Genomic DNA, 20,288 nt, shown 5'->3' on the forward strand with positions numbered 1-20,288 from the left:
CACCCAGGAGGAAACCCACGCAGACACAGAGAGAATGTGCAAACTCCACACAGACAGCTGCCTGAGGCGGGAATTGAACCTGGGTCCCTGGCGCTATGAGGCAGCAGTGCTAACCACTGAGCCACCACAGCTTAAAGTGTAATGCTTAAACAAAGTTCAGTGTCCAAGTTTAATGTCGATCTGTTTCTGTTGTAACCACGTTAAGCTTATGTGGATCCAGAGATTGGGCCCTGATTTTGGACATTTTTGATCAAAGAAAAAACACCCTTGCTTGATTTGACATGCGTTTTTCTGTGTATTTTAATCCCACTTATTATAAATTTGGACTTCTGAAATTTCATAAAAGTGGTGTGTGAATCATCAACGCCACACTCACAGGAATCCGATTCACGAGAGAGGAAGAAAAGGACAACCAGCTCCCATTCCTAGACGTGATGGTACAGAGAACACCGAACGGAGAATTCAGCACGAAGGTATACAGGAAAGCCACACACACAGACCAAGTCCTGAACTATGAAAGCAACCACCCCAACACAAACAAACGAAGTTGCATCAGGACACTATTCAAAAGGGCCACAACACACTGCAGTACACAAGAACTCAAAAAAGAGGAAGAAGAACACCTATACAAGGTATTCACCAAAAACAGATACCCACGCAATTTCATCAACAGATGCCTAAGGGAAAGGCAACAAAACGAGGACATGCCACAACCCAAAGGACTAGCCACACTACCATACATCAAGAGCATTTCCGAACTGACAGCCAGACTGCTGCGACCACTAGGACTCATAACAGCACACAAACCAACAGCCACTCTCAGACAACAACTCACCAGGACAAAGGACCCGATACCCAGCAGCAGCAAAACCAACGTAGTGTACAAAATCCCATGCAAGGACTGCACAAAACACTACATAGGACAAACAGGAAGACAGCTAACAACCCGCATCCACGAACACCAACTAGCCACGCAACGACAGGACCAGTTATCCTTAGTAGCCACACACACAGACGACAAACATGAATTCGACTGGGACAACACTACTATTATAGAGCAAACCAAACAGAGAACAGCCAGGGAATTCCTAGAGGCATGGCACTCACCCACTGATTCAATCAACAAACACATCGACCTGGACCCAATATACCAGCCACTGCAGTAGACAGCAACTGACAACCGGAAGCGGCAGAGACAAGCCACTATAAATGCTGAAGGAAACATGACAGAAGCGCTTCACAGGATGCTCCCAAGCACTGAGGATGTCACCTAGAAAGGGGACGAAACGTTTGCAACAAAAACTCCCAGCTCGGTGAACGGAACCACAACTTTTTGGTAATGTGATGACCAGAACTGTATTAAAAAATGTGGCCAAACCAAAGTCCTATACAACTCTAACATGACCTGCCAACTCTTGGACTCAAAATCCCACCCAATGAAGGAAAGCATGCCGTACACCTTCTTGACCATGCTATCGACTGGCGTTGCCACCTTCAGGGTACAATAGACCTAAACACCCAGATCTCTCTGCAGTTCAATTCTCCCCAGGGCATTTCCATTTACCATATAGTTTACGTTTGAATTAGATCTTCGAAAATGCATCCTCATATTTGCCCAGATTGAACACCATCTGCCATTTCTCTGTCCAATTGTTCAATCTATCTATATTCTACTGCATTCTTTGACAGATCCCTTCATTATCCCACCAATCAGTGTCATCTGGAAACTTGCTAATCAGACCACCTATACCTTTCTCTACATCATTTATGTATCTCACAAACAACAGTGGTCCTAACATGGATCCCTGTGGAACACCACTAGTCACAGTTCTCCATTAGCAAGTTTTGAGAAGATTTGTAGCTCAGGTTGAGGTTCTAGATGTAAGTTTGCCCACTGAGCTGGAAGGTTTGCTTTCAGACATTTCGTCACCATCCTAGGTAACATCAGTGAGCCTCCGGTGAAGCACTGGTATGGCCACTTTTTTTTTAATCTGTTTAGGTTTCCTTGGGTTGGTTACATCATTTCCTGTGGTGATGTCATTTCCTGTCCTTTTTCTCAGGGGGTGGTAAATGGGATCCAAGTCAATATGATTGTTGATAGAATTCCATTTGGAATATCATGCTTCTAGGAATTCTTATGCGTGTCTCTGTTTGGCTTGTCCTAGGATGGATGTGTTGTCCCAGTTAAAGTGGTGTCCTTCCTCATCTGTATGTAAAAATACTAGTGAGAATGGGTCATGTCTTTTTGTGGCTTGTTGATGTTCATGTATCCGGGTGGCTAGTTTTCTGCCTGTTTGAAATAATATTCTAATGCAGCTTTGTTTGTGGATGTTGGGATGACTGACCAAATGCTGAACTACAGAAGCATTGAACATTGTCCAAAAAGTAGCATTATCCTAACAAGGCGACAACACTAGGAATTCTCCAGTCCTCCAGTACCTCACTCGTATTCAAGGATGTTGCAAAGATATCTGTTAAGGCCCCAGCCATTTCATCTCTTGCTTCTCTCATAACCTAGGATAGATCCCATCCGGACCTGGGGACTTGTCCATCTTTATCCATTTTAGAATACCCGACACTTCCTCCCTCTTTATGCTGATTTTACCTAGAGTAATCAAACATCTATTCCGAACCTCGACATCCGTAGGTGAAGTTCTAAATTGAAAAAAGCTAATTTTGATGGTGTGGGAAAAGATCTGCTACCCTGCCAACCCATAATAGGCCCACAAAAGCAAACTTGGCCAAACTGTACAAGAAACACCCAGAATGCCTCAGCAGGGACCAAGCAGGCTGACAAGTGAAACTAGACAGCACTCGTAGACTAGGGAATACACTTCAAGCACCCACTAACAATGACAAAACTATCCCAAAGCCCCAAGGGCTGTTTCACAACCTAGCAAAACCAAAGCCACACAAAGAACAGGTTAGACAGAGAGGCACCAGCAAGAGCAATACGCCCAGAACAAGATAATGGAAACACCTCACCACTTCAGGGGAGACATTAGCACCTACCTGCGAAGAGGAATGGAAGCTCCATTGATACTGATCAGGATGCTGCTTCGTGTAGAGAATTAGGACATTTCTCTGATAACTCTTTTCCGATTAGCACCATTGTAAATGGATTACTCCATTTTCAGGTACATTCCAGATAATTGTATTTTCCACTTTTCTAATTAGCCTTATTGTACAGGATTATTATAAAAACTGACTTTTCCTCAGCTCAAGGAAGTGCCAGTTCTGCGTCAGCCTAGTCAACTTCTCTTCCAGCCATATCACTTCTAATAAGCAGCATGTCAATTTCACCCAATCTGGTTTGTGAGGTCTCTACTTTATTGGACAAATTTCTCCGACAGATGGTATTAGGCAAGAACTTTCAACAGCTGACTGGGGACAGATGTTCACAGGTAAAAGGATGGCTGGAAAATGGGAATCCTTCAGAAATGAGATAACGTGAGTCCACAGACAGTATTTTCCTGTCAGGGTGAAAGGAAAGGCTGGTAAGTGTAGGGAATTCTAGAGAACTAAAGAAATTGAGGGTTTGGTTAAAAAAAAGGAAACACATGTCAAGTACAGACAGGATAGATCAAGTGAATCCTTAGAAGAGTATGAAAGCAGCAGGAGTATACTGAAGAGGGAAATCAGGAGGACAAAAAGGAGGCATGAGACAGCTTTGGCAAATAGAGTTAAGGAGAATCCAAAGGGTTTTTACAAATACATTAAGGACAAAAGGGTAACTAGGGAGAGAATAGGGCCCCTCAAAGATTAGCATGGCAGCCTTTGTGTGGAGCTGCAGGAGATGGGGAGATGCTAAACGAATATTTTACATCAATATTTACAGTGGAAAAATTCATGGAAGGTATGGAATGTAGGGAAATAGATGGTGACATCTTGAAAATGGCCATATTACAGAGGAGGAAGTACTGGATATTGAAATGCATAAAGGTGGATAAATCCTCAGGGCCTAATCAGGTGTACCCTAGACCTCTGTGTAAAGCTAGCGAAGTGATTGCTGGACCCCTTGTTAAAATATCTGTCTCATTGATAGTCACAGGTGAGGTGCCGGAAGACTGGAGGTTGGCTAACATGCTGCCACTGTTTAAGAAGGGTGGTAAGGACAAGACAGAGAACTATAGACCAGTGAGCCTGACCTCAGTAGTGGGCAAGTTGTTGGAGGGAATCCTGAGGGACAGGATGAACATGTATTTGGAAAGGCAAGGACTGATTAGGGATAGTCAATATGGCTTTGTACATGGGAAATTATGTTTGACAAACTTGACTGAATTTCTTGAAGAAGTAACAAAGAGGATTGATGAGGGCAGAGTGGTCGACGTGATCTATATGGACTTCAGCAAGGCATTCAACAAGGTTCCCCACAGGAGACTGGTTAGCAAGGTTAGATCTCATGGAATACAGGGAGAACTCGCCATTTGGATACAGTACTAGCTCAAAGTAGAAGGATGGTGATGGTGGAGGGGTGTTTTTCAGACTGGAGGCCTGTGACAAGTGGAGTGCCACAAGGATTGGTGCTGATTCCACTAATTTTCACCATTTATATAAATGATTTGGATGTGAGCATAAGAGGTATAGTTAGTAAGTTTGCAGATGATACCAAATTGGAGGTGTAGTGGACAGCGAAGAAGGTTATCTTAGATTACAACGGGATCTTGATCAGATGGGCCAATGGGCTGAGGAGTGGCAGATGGAGTTTAATTTAGATAAATGCGAGAGGCTGAATTTTGGGAAAGCAAATCTTAACAAGACTTATACACTTAAATGGTAAGGTCCTAGGGAGTGTTGCTGAACAAAGAGACCTTGGAGTGCAGGTTAATAGCTCCATGAAGGTGGAGTTGCAGGTAGACAGGATAGTGAAGGCGGCACTTGGTATGCTTTCCTTTATTGGTCAGAGTATTGAGTACAGGAGTTGGGAGGTCATGTGGCAGCTGTACTGGACATTGGTTAGGCCGCTGTTGGAATATTGTGTGCAAGTCTGGCCTCCTTCCTATTGGAAAAGATGTTGTGAAACTTGAAAGGGTTCAGAAAAGATTAACAAGGATGTTGCCAGGGTTGGAGGATTTGAGCTACATGGAGAGTTTGAATAGGCTGGGGCTGTTTTTGTTTGGAGCATCTGAGGCTGACGGGTGACCGTATGGAGGTTTATGAAATCATGTGGGGCATGGATAGGATTAATAGACAAAGTCCTTTCCCTGGGGTCGGGAGTCCAGAACTAGACAGCATAGGTTTAGAGTGAGGGGAGAAAGATAGAAAAGTGACCTAAGGGGCAACCTTTTCACGCAGAGGATGGTGCATGTATGGAATGAGCTGCCAGAGGAAGTGGTGGAGGCTGGTACAATCTCAACATTTAAAAAGCTATCTGGATGGATATATGAATAGAAAGAGTTTGGAGTGATTATGGGCCAGGTGCTGGCAGGTGGGACTAAATTGGGTTCAGATACCTGGATGGCATGGATGAGTTGGACCAAAGTGTATATCTAAGACTCTTCGTCCCTTTTCTGGGTGAATACCAATGCAAAGTACTCATTAAGAATCTCACCCATTTTGTCTAACTCCATAACTTTCCTCTTTTATCCTTAAGTGGGCTAATCCTTTCTTTAGTTATCCTTTTGCTCCTTATATACAAATAACAAGCTTTGGGATTTTCCTTAACCCTGATCATTAATGATATTTCATGACCCCTTAATTCCTCGTTTCAGATTGGTCCTACTTTCCCGATATTCTTCCAAAGCTTCATCTGCTGATTGCTTTTAAAAACAGTGTGACAGAAATTTATTCCTGGACAAGGTTTTTGTTTACAATTGGAGAGTTTAAGAGCAAATAAACAGTGTTGCAAGGGGAAACTTCCAAAACTTTGAAAATAGCTTTTTAGTTTTTTTTGGGGGGGGGGGGGGGGGGGGGAGAAAGAGTTCTGCAGCATAAGGCCAAAGCTATATGTGTAAAGCAATTGCTCCTGAGAAAGGGAGAAGATGGTTCAAAGTTATTATCTTAATGCAAGGGGTTTAGTAAAAGTTCCAGACTAGAAGTATTTAGTTAAAATCCTGAAAGCAATATCTGAAGCTGAAACGTTTAAGCTGAATTGTAAGAAAGCTCCAGGAAGAGGTCATCAAATTCTCTCAAGACTGGGAGAAAAAGCCACAGTTAAATCAAGTCCTATGCAGGTGGGTACTATAAAAGGCTTTTTTTTGGATTAATGACATTAAATTTTTACTGTGTCTCAAAATTATGAAATGTGTATTATATTTAAAGTTGATTTATTCTACTTTATCTTCATTTCTTTTGCATAATAAACTTGTTTTATTGATAAAACATGGTCTACAGTAATGCATGCTCATGTTTCAGTGAGCAATCAGCTCAGTAACAACCAAGAAAAAAAAATCCATCAAACAAGACTTCAGTTTGAGGTCTGACTCGTCCGCTAATAATATCAAATGGGAACACAAGTCTGAATCCAACTCTAATCTGATTTTAAAATGATAATAATGTTAATGAATGGCAGTTTCAACTTTACTGACAATTGCACTGGAAATGTTTTGCACCTGGAATCTGCATCCAAGACTCCATTTGATATTTTTAAAAAAGTATTAACATCTCAATACTGCTAGCATGTTCAGTAAAATAGTGCCATATGACTGAGGATCTAGGAAAGAGAAGTGCATTTTTGAACTCATTAATAATCATTTGTACTTGATTTACTCCCAGGTGAACAGCAAACCAAGTTTTCATTTCAGCTGACTCATGAATTACTTCAACTCATTTGTCACGACAAATAAAAATCAACAGAATTCTGTTTAAAATCAATACCAGTGTAAGTGAAACCATTGTTGAAAGCAGAATCCAATACGAAGGCTGGTTTGTATTTATAATCACCAAATGCTGGTGCTGAATAGTCACTTAAACTATGAGTAAAAGCACCTTTTCTCCCTTTAAGCACAAAGTGAGGACTGAGTTTGGCACTTCCAAAACTTAAAAGTTCCTCTCATTTGACCCTTTATTTTATTATTTGAACCCTCATTTTGATGTGTCCTTTATTTAGACACAAGGTTAGGCAGTGAAGAGCACAGCTGCTGCCTACCTCTAGTCCTAAAATAGAGGAAAAAAATATGGAAACTGGAGATCCGAAACAAACCAATAAACAAACTGCTGAAGCAACTCAGCAGGTGTGGCAGCATCTCTGAAAAGAAAACAGAGTTAAAGTTTCAAAACGTTATTCTATCCTATTCAGTTCACAAACTTGATCTAGAGATGAGCTTCCAACCTCCATCACTCAAGCTAGCTAGTTCCACCCTGATTTCATTCCTGTTGAGCTCATCTACTCCTGGACACACTTTTGACTGGTTTCCCACTTTCTACATTCCATAATTCGAGGGCATCCAAATCTCTGCTGTCTGTTTTAATTCACATCAAGTACCATTTTCCTAGCATCCCTGTTTCCTCTGACCTATAGTGTCTTAGAGCCAAGCAATGAAAGACAGTGTCTTGATTATAAAATTTTTCCCTCCTCATCTCTATAATCTCCTCAGCCTCACAACTCACTGAATTATCAGAGATCCTCTAATTTTGGCAATATCTTATTGATACTTCTCTACTCACTTTTTCCTATAAGTGATACCCTGAAATCTCTTTGACCAAGTTTGGCCATAAAACTGTTTGGATTATTTCACTTTTTTTTACCTCAACTATGCTGTCCTTAGATCAGTCTGTTATTTTTCTCAGTCTGCATAGAGAATGTCTTCCCAGTTAAAGCCTTAAAATTTCCCTTACTTTATCAGAATTAGAGTGAGGTTGATCATGGCCCAGTAGGTTAGGGGAAGGGAGAGAGGGAAGAGGCAGGGGCAGCTAATCATGTAGTCTCCATTTCAGTGACACTTACTGATGGAAGTGAAGGTGAAAAAGATGGGGGAAGGGTCTGTTGCCATGCTGTTTGACTCTGAGTGTATATGAAAGGGATTTCAGAGATCAGGGTCTGTAAAACATAAACTACTGACTCTAAAAGGCAAATGGATAAAATAACAGCCCAAACACAGTGGAGAGTGAACCACATAGTAGGTTTGCAATTCAAAGCACCCACAAATTTTTGCAGCACTAAATTTAATGCCCTTCAGTTCAGTGCCACAATGCTAGATTTTTCAAACTTACAACAGCTGGCATTATTCCTTTATCAATACATTGGATCTGTTACCCAAATCATAGCCATAATGCCACATAAGAGAATCCTGAAATGTACATTATCATTGACCAAACTAAAATTGGTTCAACCGTTTTATCAAAAACATCTGAATCAATAATTTAAACTGCATGGTCCATAAACAGTTTCATTTCTCAGCTTATGAATGTGATCCTCTGTGAGTAGATGGACAGTGCAACTCATTCTTGTTGACACAGCAAAAAACTGAAGTCAAATCAGCTGTGCAAACTTTCATAATTAGTGACATTTTGTGCTGCAGAGACATGTAAAACTCCAAGCTGTGTTATTCCAATTTAAGCTGATGCAGAATATTAAAATTCAGTATTCCCCACATGACACCTTTCTGCTGAGCATATGATGATATTTTTATTTTGTTGTCCAATAATAAACAAAGTTAAAAATTCTTCTAATATATTATAAGACACAAATGATCAAGCATTAAGTGATATTTTTATATAAAACCTCAACAATGACACAGCTTTATGCCAATATTGTGCTGAAGTCTTGCCAACTTTGCATTACTTTGAGAGTCTACATTGTCCTTCCATATTTTTAGTTGTCTCTTGCCAAACAATATCTGCTGATTGGGATAGCAAACAAGAATTTGACTCTAACACTACCAGACCAGTGATTTATTAATTTCAAACTTTCCTTCTGTGTACTTCTAGGTAAAGCACGAAAGCACCTTAAGCACATGGCGACAGTACTGTAGCACACACACTAGTGATGTGCAATTACCGATCTTATTTATTTTAATAATGGGTACATTCTCTTAGATGTCCATCATGTGTATACTACTTCTGTATATAAACAACTTCAGATTCCTTAGAGGTTCTATGTGGCATCACGTACAAGATAGTAGAAATGTCCACAGATTAAAATTCATGATTTTGTGGAAGAAAAATACATAATACTGAGGTAACCTGTCCATGCTGGTCAAGATGATGGTATTTTGGAGGGGTAGGGATTTTGAGGGCAACAGATCCTTAGGTCCAACCAGTCCATGTCGAACATAATCCCAAACTAAACTAGTCCCACCTGCCTGTTCCATATCCCTCCAAACTTTCCTTTTTCACATACCTACCAGTGTCATAACTAATCAAGATCAAACATTACTTCATCAAGAAATTCATTCCACACGGGAATCACCCTCTGTGTAAAAGATTTGCCCCTTATGTTGTTTCTGAAATCTCTCACCTTAAAAAATGTGCCTCCAAGGGTAGCGGCTATATTAATGTGCCACAAAAGCCCTACCCTTTAGCACATACTTGTATACATCAGAAATACTTTGATTGCCTCATTTGTGCTTCAAACAAGTTTCAGGGCAACAGGTAAAAGGAGTATCCATATATTATTATAGGTCAATGCTTCCATTTGTTGTTCTGTGGAGCTATGAAGGCTTCATATTTAGTAACTTTTTTTAAGGACTTGAATATTGATGGATTGTGGGAAAATGGACTTTGTGCATGTTTTGTAAATTTTTTGTTAAATGATAAATGAAAGGACAGGCCAAGTGTTGTCTACATGGACTTTAGCAAGGAGTTCGAGAAGGTTCCGCATGGTCACCTTTATTGGTCAGAGTATTGAGTACAGGAGTTGGGAGGTCATGTTGCAGCTGTATAGGACATTGGTTAGGCAACTTTTAGAATATTGCATGGAATTGTGGTTTCCTTCTTATTGGAAAGATGTTGTGAAACTTGAAAGGGTTCAGAAAAGATTTACAAGGACGTTGCAAGGGTTGGAGGATTTGAGCTAGAGAGAGAGGCTGAATAGGCTGAGCTGTTTTCCCTGGAGCATCGGAGACTGAGGGGTGACCTTATAGAGGTTTCTAAAATCATGAGGGGCATGGATAGGATAAATAGACAAAGTCTCTTCCCTGGGGTGGGGGAATCCAGAACTAGAGGGCATAGGTTTAGGGTGAGAGGGGAAAGATATAAAAGAGACCTAAGGGGCTAATTTTTCACGCAGAGGGTGGCATGTGTATGGAATGAGCTGCCAGGGAAGTGGTGGAGGCTAATACGGTTGCAACATTTAAGAAAGGCATCTGGATGTGTACATGAATAGGAAAGGTTTGGAAGGATATGGGCTGGGTACAGGCAGGTGGGACCAGACTGGGTTGGGATATCTGGTCAGCATGGACAAGTTGGACCGAAGGGTCTGTTTCTGTGCTGTACATCTCTATGACAAATTGGAGATTTTATGTAAGAGCCTCTGGAAAATCATGTGACTTCAGTCAATTGTTTGGAATTAGCTCTTAGAAATCACATGTAGGAACAAATTACTGCAAATGCTGGAATCTGTACTGAAAACAACATGCTGGAGATCACAGCAGGTCAGACAACATCTATGGCATGCTCTTTCTCCATGGATGCTGTTTGACCCACTGTGATCTCTAGCATTTGTGTTTTCAGCTTCAAAATCACATGCCTGGTTTTTATGGCTACAGTGTTTGAAAATTATTTTGGATCTCAGCTGGTGGGAAGCCTGCTGATCTCCCTGCCTTTTTAAGAAGCCTTTGCTCAGAGTCCAGTGTGAAACCTAATTGTTCTCTTTGAACATTGTTTGGAAGACTGATTATTACTGTGTATCCTAAGCAAAATGTACGTTTCCCCAGAAAGTTATTTTGAAATTCATCTGAACATTTTACACCTCATCTTCTGCAACTACTAATCATTATTGGCCAAGAAAAAAAAAAGTGTTTCACCTCCAAGAAAGTGAACCTTTTTAAGAGAATTTTCCTTCCTTTCACCCGGTGTGTGCATGCGTGTACATGTGTGGTCTACTTAAAAGGTGCAAAGATTTATATTTCACAATGTAAATTGTGTTAATCAGTTTGCCATTTTGTTAAATAGGTTTTGTTTTATAATAAATTATTACAAAGTCAATTTAAGAAATTCTTACTCTCAGAAAATATGGCCAATTATATTCTTCCTCCATACAGGGAACTGAGAGAAACATTTAATTTTATGTTGCAGCCCAGGGAGTAGTGGGACTAGACAGAGACAGTGCACTCATGTAATTTTAGTCATAACAGTGTAAATTTGGAACAATGCAAATGAATAAGGTATTTTAACCAATAACCATTGGTAGTCTGTTTATTGAGTGTTTCCACTATTGGTGCAAACAACACTGCCACAAACATGTTTTCACAAAAAGCATGTCAAAAATTAAAATATATTGAGATGACAAAGCTCACAAATTGTTCATCTCTTTCCACTTTCAAAGCAAACTCTAAAAAGTGGCACTTCAGTTTAAGGAAATGATCAATGCTAGTTCAAGAATGTATAAACATACTGGCATACATGAAACTTCATTGTGCATGTAATTCACACTGTGCAACCATGGTCAGCTTTCTATTACTCTCCAATCCACACTTGAGAATGTGTATAGGGTATAAGTAGGTAGAGAAAGAGTTATGTTTCGAGTTTTGTGAAACAAGGGGTTCAGCTAAGCTTGATTCAGATCAGGTAAGAACTTGCAGTTAACAATGGGGTGCTGGAGGCAACGATAATGGGTTAACAAGGTGGAAACATTCATTATGTAGAGCCATTTAACAATATTGGAAGCATTCAGTATGTAAGGTCAGTTTAATAAGGTGAAAAGTATTCATTATGTGAAGCCAATTAAGGTTAAGAACATCCATTATGTTATACCAGATGGCTGATTCTAACGGTTACCCAACATTTATGTATGTTGCCTTATTTGGATGTTCCTCCCTGTAAAATTACTATATAATTCATTAAGAAACTGCTATTCGAGACAGACGACCAAGAACTCACGTCTCTGTGCACGTGGGCAATCGTCCTTTTCCTACAGCACCCGGAATAAGGATGAAGGAGGTAAAACTATACTGCGTCCCTAAGCGTTTTGCTTCGACTAAGGGGACAAATACAGGATGACGCACCGACTAGCTTTTAAATTGAAAAGTGAGCATCCGTGATCAATGCGTCTTGCTTTCACTTTTAGTGGGTGGAAATCAAGAGTTGTGTGACACAAAGTCTAACCAATGACTAAAGAAGAGTTCAATGGGTCAATCTATTCAATATTATAGCTAAAAGCATTTTTTTTTGAAAAATCAAATCCATTAAGACATTCACAAAGAAATGTTTCATATGCCGTGTATAAAAAGTAATTCCACAGTTATACACAATACTCGGGCATCACTTATTTATCAAGCTTCAAATAACATTTAAACAAGGGGTCCTCAATGATCCATTAGCTAACCCTGATATTCTGACACTGAAATAAAATACGAAACAATTGCTCAACAACACTGAAGTGATTTCTATGATTCAAAAGGACAACTGACACAGTGTACCATTGTTACCAAATAAGAGGTTCTATTGCAATAATGGTTATGCAGCCCTATTTTGTAAAATATGTACATGAAATGAGTCACAGCTGCCCAGCCCTACCTGGCCTGCAGGAGATGGGATGTAAGCTACCTTCCTGAACTGTTACAATCCATGTGTTGTAGATACATCCACACTGCTCCTTGGGAAAAAAAATCCAGAATTTAGATTAAACAGCAAGTAAAGTAACAATATATTTCCAAGTCAGGATCGTGTGTAACACTTTTTAAAAGTAGGGGTTAGGGGCTGCAAGAACACAAAACACACAGGTTGTGATCAAGAATTTGTAAGTTGCAGTCAACAAATATAGAAGCCAGCATGTAGAAAAAGTTTTTAAAAAAAATAAAATACAATGTCAGAAACTGAATATTTTAGTTGACAGATTGTCACCACCCACTGACTATGCTTACAGCTGGCTTGCTTTCCTGGAGGGAGAGGAGGAAAGAGAAAGTGACACAATGATAATGTCACTGAACTAATAACTCAGAAGCCCAGGAATCAGGTCTGCGGGCACCAATTCGCATTATGGCAGCCAGTGGAATTTACATTAAATTAATAAAATGTTTGGAAATGAAAGCTAGTCTCAGTTGTTGACAATGGTTCACTATTTCAAATGGCCCAGCCAAAAACTCAGTTCAAGGGAATTGGGGATGAGCAACACAGCTCTTGCCAGTGATAATATCCTACAAAAGAATTTCGTTTTAAATGAACAGTTGGATACAAAACTCTCTCTGTCAATGAGTGCATTCATTCTGATTGTTCACAGTTCACAACTTCAAAAGATTTCACTTTTGTTCCATACAGATTGCTTACAATTTGTATTATGTGGCAAATATAGTGACATGAACACAATGTTTGACAAGCACCAGAATCTATTAGGCAGCATTGTTAAAGAGGGTCCAATAAAGTAACTGAAGCAACCATAAGGATCAATTACATTTAAGCATCCACATGTGGGGTTGGATAAAAAGGACAAAAGAAAATAAATTGACGTTCTTTCTTTCTGATACCAATGTACCAAAAAGTGACTAAATATGGCAAATGTATATGATGAATAAAACGGAGTGATCAACTATTCTGCTATGAAATAAAATAAACTCAAGGATGTCAAATAGCAACACCTCAATTCAGCTAACAAAACCAAACTGAGAATTGACCCCCAAACAAGATGTAACTAAAGTAACACATTTAGCAGAAGCCTACCATTTTTCTTAAAAAGGGGCAGTGCTAGAGAAACTCAGCAGGTCTGACAGCATCTGTGGAGAGAAAGGTTAGAGTGGTGCTGGAAAAGCACAGCAGCTCAGGCAGCATCTGAGGAGCAGGAAAATTGACATTTTGGACAAGAGCCCTCCATCAGGAATGAGCCCCATTCCTGATGAAGGGTTCCTGCCCGAAATGTCAATTTTCCTGCTCCTCAGATGCTACCCGATCTGCTGTGATTTTCCAGCACCACTCCAATCTTGACTCTAACCTCCAGCATCTGCAATACCCAATTTCAACTTCTGTGGAGAGAAAAAAAGAGTTAACATTTTGGAATCAAGTGGCCCTTCTTCAGGACAGGTAGCAGCTAGAAAAAGGAAAAAAGAGAAGCTAGAGAGGTGATAATGGGAGTTTTGAGATGGTGAAAATGAGTTGGTTGTACTGAAAGCACCCATGACGTGATAGCATGTGGTGCGAGGGGATGTGTTACAGATATGAATGGTATGGAAACTTGAAATTGGAATCCTGAAGGCTGTGGGGTCTCCAAGTAGATAAAATATCACTCCTCCAGCTTGGGTAGGGCTGGGGTAAAGCACTGCAGCAGGCCTGAGACGGAAATGCTGGCATCAGAACTGTGGTGTATTGACATACCACCAACACCACCCTTGTTTGACAGGTGTTCAAAAACAAACCAAAACACAACTGAAACAGGGCTCTGGCTTTCTCAATGTTACAACTCTCTCTACTTTTGATACTTTGAAATAGCAACAGACCACTGGCTAAAAAAAAGTGAATGAACAATGGAATGCATCTTTCACTCACCATGGTACCAGCAACAAATACATAACTTTGAACTCCGTTCCATCTAAGCAGGCCAGAAATGCTTGGTATTTAGCATTGTGAAATGTGTAATTAACAGCCTGATATGACAGACTGAATGCATTTTACGTCACAAGTGCACCACACAGCAGTTCAGAGGTTTGCTCCAATGTTATCCTGTGTGAGAGTTTAAAGGAGTTACACTCTACAAATTGGGCAGGTTGCACGTACACTTCAAGCTCCCTTCACAAAATATGATACAGAAAGACAGCTGGAGTTAGTATCTTTTTGGGCTGGTGAAATTGGGGGATGTGGATTGGTAAGTTGATGGTCTCAAAATAAATGGCTGAGGACCACCACTCAAAAGAGAGAATACTTTACAATAGAATACGTAGAAGTGGACATGCTCCTCATAGCTCCAAATAAACTTCACAATTCATGCTGTCTACTCCAGCCCAATCATATCACACCCCTCAAATATTTAGAGCATTGGGATTGAAATGCTGCATATCTGAAACAGCCTTCTTCTAGATTGATGAAAGTCTAATATTTTGAGAAACAGGTTGTTATAATTTCTCTGTCATCTATCACAGAAAGGCCTAAAGCTCTCACTTTTATATTCAGCTACAAAAGAACAAAGGAACAATCAGCTTTCCTGAAAAGAAGAAAAGCACTGTCTTTTTCAATTCATGTACTACTTAGATTTTCCACCCTATTTTGGCAAGGGTTTCATTTCCCCTTTAACCAGTTTCCTTCTCTGCAAACTACTATGATCAAACCACTTCATGTGTGGTATCTTCCTCAGTTATTAAACAGAGAAATGAAGTTGTGAAAGTATAAAAATATTATGCTTTCTGTAGCATCTGAATCTAGTAATATCCTCAATTCTACATACTTACCCATGACAACTATTTATTGTAGAAAACTACAAGCACTGCCAAGTCCACTTGAGCAGATTATAACTAAACTATTTGCTACTGGCCATCTGAAACAGTATGCTACTTCTTGGAACAGAACATTATTATTGCAAGTCTATTGCCAAAATGTAATGCTTTTGTTAGGAATTCTCTGAAGTCCAGTCAACACAACAGTATTATTTACTGGACCTCTGACATCCTGATAATGCAAAAGATTTGAATGAGAGCTCATGAACAGTCAAACTCCAACTTCTATGCAGATTTTGTGAAAAATATTATTGTTTAAAATATACAAACGCAATAATTAAAATCCTGACATTCAGTTTGTCATTTCGCTTGATAGATGTCAAATTTATATCCTTTATTAATATTTAGAGCAGCTAAAAACAAACCAAACTATATCAACTGTACCAATTGAAGTTACAATGATCAAAGTCCATATATTTTTCAAAAATCTGGTTATTCCAGATTTCCAGATAACAACTGACCAGGTAACAAAAGGCAAGATGAACGGTCAACCTAATTGTTTATGCCCATGTAGATTTCGCAAATTCCTCCACGCTTCAGTTATAAGTCTATTTAAATTAAAGCTAAAATACCCTGCAGGCAAGACCACATCATAGTTGACAGCAGTGACCATCTGTTAAAAAACTCCGAGGTGGAAGTTATCTGGAAAACTAATTGATGAGTAACTGGATATTTAGCAGCATAACATTCTGAGTAAAGACAGCCCTTTGAATCTTTAAGTGAAACACTGACCAAGAAGATGGAGCTAAATTATAATTCGTTTTTGCACTTTTGAAGATGAGAAACTTTTAAATCAAAGGTCTTAGATACCAGCTTATAGTCCAATAGGTTTATTTGAAATCATAAGCTTTTAGAGCATAGCCATTCAGGTGAACTGGACTTCACACAACTGGTGTAGTGTGAATTCTGACTTTATCTTCCCCAGTCCAACACCAGCACCTCCACCGAGAAATTTCTAAGATTGTTAAATTGAGGCAATGAAAAAAAGCTGCAGACAACTTAAGCTGGTAGCATAGAACATACTGTTCCTTAAAAAGTGATAACAAAAGTAACAATCTTACGATAGCTGCTGAGTCTGGTTCTTGAAGAAGCACTTCTAAATTTCCTCTGCCAAAGTCTAGGAGTATTTTTAAGGCCAAGTCATAGCAGAAACCTAAATATGGAATGGATACCCAGTGCCACCTTTACGGAATTAAAACTATTCAAAACAACATCTGCACGTACTGGAGGGTTTTCGCAAAGTTAACACATCTGGTCTTTCTAGAGACAAATTAGAAAATCCAGTAAAGATTTGGAAAGTTCTGAAATATCAGCTAAAAGAAAGAATTAATATGCCCCAAGAGGTCATACAGACCAGTTTCCTGTCCAGTTTGTCAGAAGATGCTGCAAAGCGTAACTTTTCCAAACAGGAAGGGTCAGAAACACTGAGTCAATCATCACGTCCAACCCAATGTCCACACTCAGAGTGGCATTACAAAACAGATGATAAATATTGATTTAATGATCATTAGGTATTGAGCAACAACACAAAATTTTCACATTGCAGTGCAACATTTTCATACATTGCTGTGCAACATTTTCATACATTGCTAATAGAGAAGCAAACACCACCCCAGCACGACTTGTGCTTTGGCTGCAAGTGTGCATTACTTTGCCCAAACAGTCTAATTTATTTTGAGACTCGAGACTTTCTTCCTGAATAAATACAGAAGTATGAGAGAGACACTCAACAAGTACAAAATTATATTTGCACCTCTGCCCAGTGTGTTATTTATATGAAATATAAATACTTGGATACCAGCGAAGGTTAGGATATGCAACAAATTTAGATTATACAAAGTTATTACTGTCAATGGTGATACATTGTGAAGGGACAGAAATCAGCTCAAACCAGAGTGAGGAAGAACACTATAATGATGTAAATGATGCAGTGATGTAATACAGCAACCAGCAACACACACAAGTTGTCTCAGGTGCAAACAAGAACAATCCGTTACCTCTCCCAAAGGCTAAATGAACACCAAATCAGGAATTGCTGTCACATCTCCAAAGCGTTACGTTAAAGTTCAAAGTATTAATTATGTACATCTGTTTGGGATAAAATTTATAAAAGGCTGAAGGAGTATTGCGTCTCAGTTAGTATAGCTTCAAAAACATATTCATTACATCATCACTGTATCATAGTGCATGACCCAAAGATTTCAGACACCACCTTAACTGGTATTACATGAAGGAAGACATGCAACAAGCATGTTATGTGTATTTTTAGGCTTAATGTTATCCCAGACACTGGTGTGTCTATGACTGTAAATAATAGCTAGCTGTAATAAACATCAGGGGGATTCTTCAACACCATGTTAACCACCTTCTGGTTTCTTAAGTCACAAGAGATAACAAAAGCATTGGAATATTTTGCCTGATAATGGCAGCTAAAAATAAAAACATATCACAACATTTAACCGCTATGGATGATTCCAAGTAATTAGTTCCACAATCCTATCTTGGAGATTAAATGGCAATTACATTTGGTACAAACAATTTCAAATGAACAAGACTATGAAGTAGACTATGAAGAATTTCAAAAGCTCAATGCAAGTTTGACCAATTTGCTTTGATTTCCACTAACTTGGATAAAATCATCCCTCATTTCTTTTCCTTCCAAAGATAAACAAACAGTCTTAATTTTAGTAAACTTCAGCCAGTCAGTCAATCGTTTTGACGCTGACCAGTTTTGTATCTAGGCCCTGGTTTCAATTTTTAAGAGCAGAACTGAACTTAATATTGTAATTCATCTGACATAACACCACATGGCATTAACAGTTTGGCACTAAACTTGATAATTCTATTTTTCTACTGGGAATAGTCAAATATAGTTATTCTGAGGTATACTTTTAATTGGAGATTTATTTCAACCCCTCTACCAGTTAGTTTAGTACCATGTTGTTTTCCCCTAACTGTGTTTCCTCCAATGTTTTTCTGTAGTTCCTTAGATGGTTCACTGTGTAGTGATTGGAACCAGGTGGATTTCGTTGACAAGATCCATGATTGGGGTTGTTAACCTGGGCCAATAAGGAAGACCTGACTGATCAATATTAACAGGGGACCTTTGGGATTTGAGGTTTGTCCTCATCTCCCTGTAAAATGGTCAAACGGTGGGGTTTGGGGCCTAGCTTTGCTGCTCCTCTCCCTTGTAAAATTACTGTCTCTTGTACAGCTGTAAATGTTTATTGTAAACTGTTTTGTAATTTGTTTAATTAAAAAAAATTAACAGGGGACCTCACTGGCCACCCGGGCGTTTTCCTATCTTCCTGGTGGTGGAAATTGAATAAAGATTTGTGCACTGTGTCTCACACCTGCATGCACACACACACACACACACACACACACACACACACCCCCCATGGTGCTGGGGAAAAAAATAAGCACGACCGCAGTTAGGTGGTAGAGAAAAAATAAACAGGAGTGTTCACTACTTGTCACTGGGGAAAAAATATAAACAGGGGACCTCACTGGCCACTCGGGTGTTTTCCTATCTTCCTGGTGGTGGAAACTGAATAAAGATTTGTGCACTTTGTGTCTCTCACTGCGTCTCACACCTGCACACACACTATGGGTGCTGGGGGAAAAATGAGCACTACCGCAGTTAGGCGGTAGTGCGCGGGTTAATAAAAAAGGGGGAAAAAAAGAAAAAAAAAGGAGTGTCTAAAAAATATATATAAACGGGGACCCCCTTTGATGTGAAGGACACTGCTTGTCACTGGCCACCCGGGTGTTTGCCTATCTTCCTGGTGGTGGAAATTGAATAAAGATTCGTGTCTCACACCTGCACACACACACCATGGGTGCTGGGAAAAAATAAGCACTACCGCAGTTAGGCAGTAGTGTGAGGGTTAGTTTAAAAAAAAGAAAAAAAAACAGGGGACCCAGCACTACAGCAATTAAGCAGTAATATGGCAAAAGGAGAAGAAAAAATTTTTTTGAAACCAGGGACCCGGGATTTGAGGTTCCTCATTTCCCTGAAAACTGGTTGGACAGTAGAGTTTGGGGCCTGGCTTTGCTGCTCCTCTCCCTTGTAAAATTGCTGTTTCTCTGTATACAGCGGTTAATGTTAATTGCTTTGTAAACTGTAAATTGTTTAATAAAAAATAAACAGGGGGACCCTCTGGAGAAGGAGCACGCAGTGTCCACTAACACCCTTAAACTGTTCAGGGAGAGGTGGGCGCTGCAGGGAATGGAGTGCATTATCTCCCCCTCCGACTCTATTTTGATTTAATCCCTGCCCTCCCCTTCACTGTTTGATCACGCAGCATTGTCCTTTGATGTGAAGGACACTGCTTGTCACTGGCTACTTGAGTGTTTCTTTCTCTTCTTGGTGGTGGAAACTGAATAAAAGGTTCGTGCACCTTGTGTCTTTCACTGTGTCTCACACCTGCACACACACAACGTGAGTGCTGGGGAAAAAATAAGCACTACTGCAGTTAGGCGGTAGTATGGGGGTTTAAAGAAAAAAAAAACAAAAAAAAATGAACAGGGGCCCCCAACTGCTTGTTCTGTGGTGCTGTGGAGTGCGTGGGCAATGCATATATTGGTTGTGGGCACTTGCACTTCCTTTTTGATTTCCTTAAAAACCTTCTCTGTTTTTGGCTTCACTTCAATCCCACGCTCCTAATCTTTAGGCACTCTGTGTAGAGGAAGAAGGGTAATCAGAGGACCTCTACGTGAGTCTGCTCTTGGGCCTGACCAAACTGGCCACAAACAGGTCCAGGCAGCAGG

At 39.8% G+C, this 20,288-nt stretch overlaps 1 protein-coding gene across 10 annotated transcripts in view; it reads right to left on the reverse strand.

Moving 5' to 3' along the window:
• strbp (spermatid perinuclear RNA binding protein) overlaps positions 1 to 20,288 on the reverse strand; it is a 159,250-nt gene that overhangs the window by 105,565 nt on the left and 33,397 nt on the right. For 2 of the 10 annotated variants that reach the window (XM_060841389.1, XM_060841388.1), the window contains exon 2: positions 12,616 to 12,694. The exons of 7 other annotated variants lie outside the window; for them this stretch is intronic. The gene's annotated coding sequence lies outside the window, so the exon portion shown is untranslated. The remainder of the gene's footprint in view (positions 1 to 12,615; positions 12,695 to 20,288) is intronic. One more of the 10 variants, XM_060841391.1, reaches the window with a different exon arrangement.

The sequence above is a fragment of the Hemiscyllium ocellatum genome, chromosome 21, assembly GCF_020745735.1.
Source record: "Hemiscyllium ocellatum isolate sHemOce1 chromosome 21, sHemOce1.pat.X.cur, whole genome shotgun sequence".
Taxonomy (NCBI): domain Eukaryota; kingdom Metazoa; phylum Chordata; class Chondrichthyes; order Orectolobiformes; family Hemiscylliidae; genus Hemiscyllium; species Hemiscyllium ocellatum.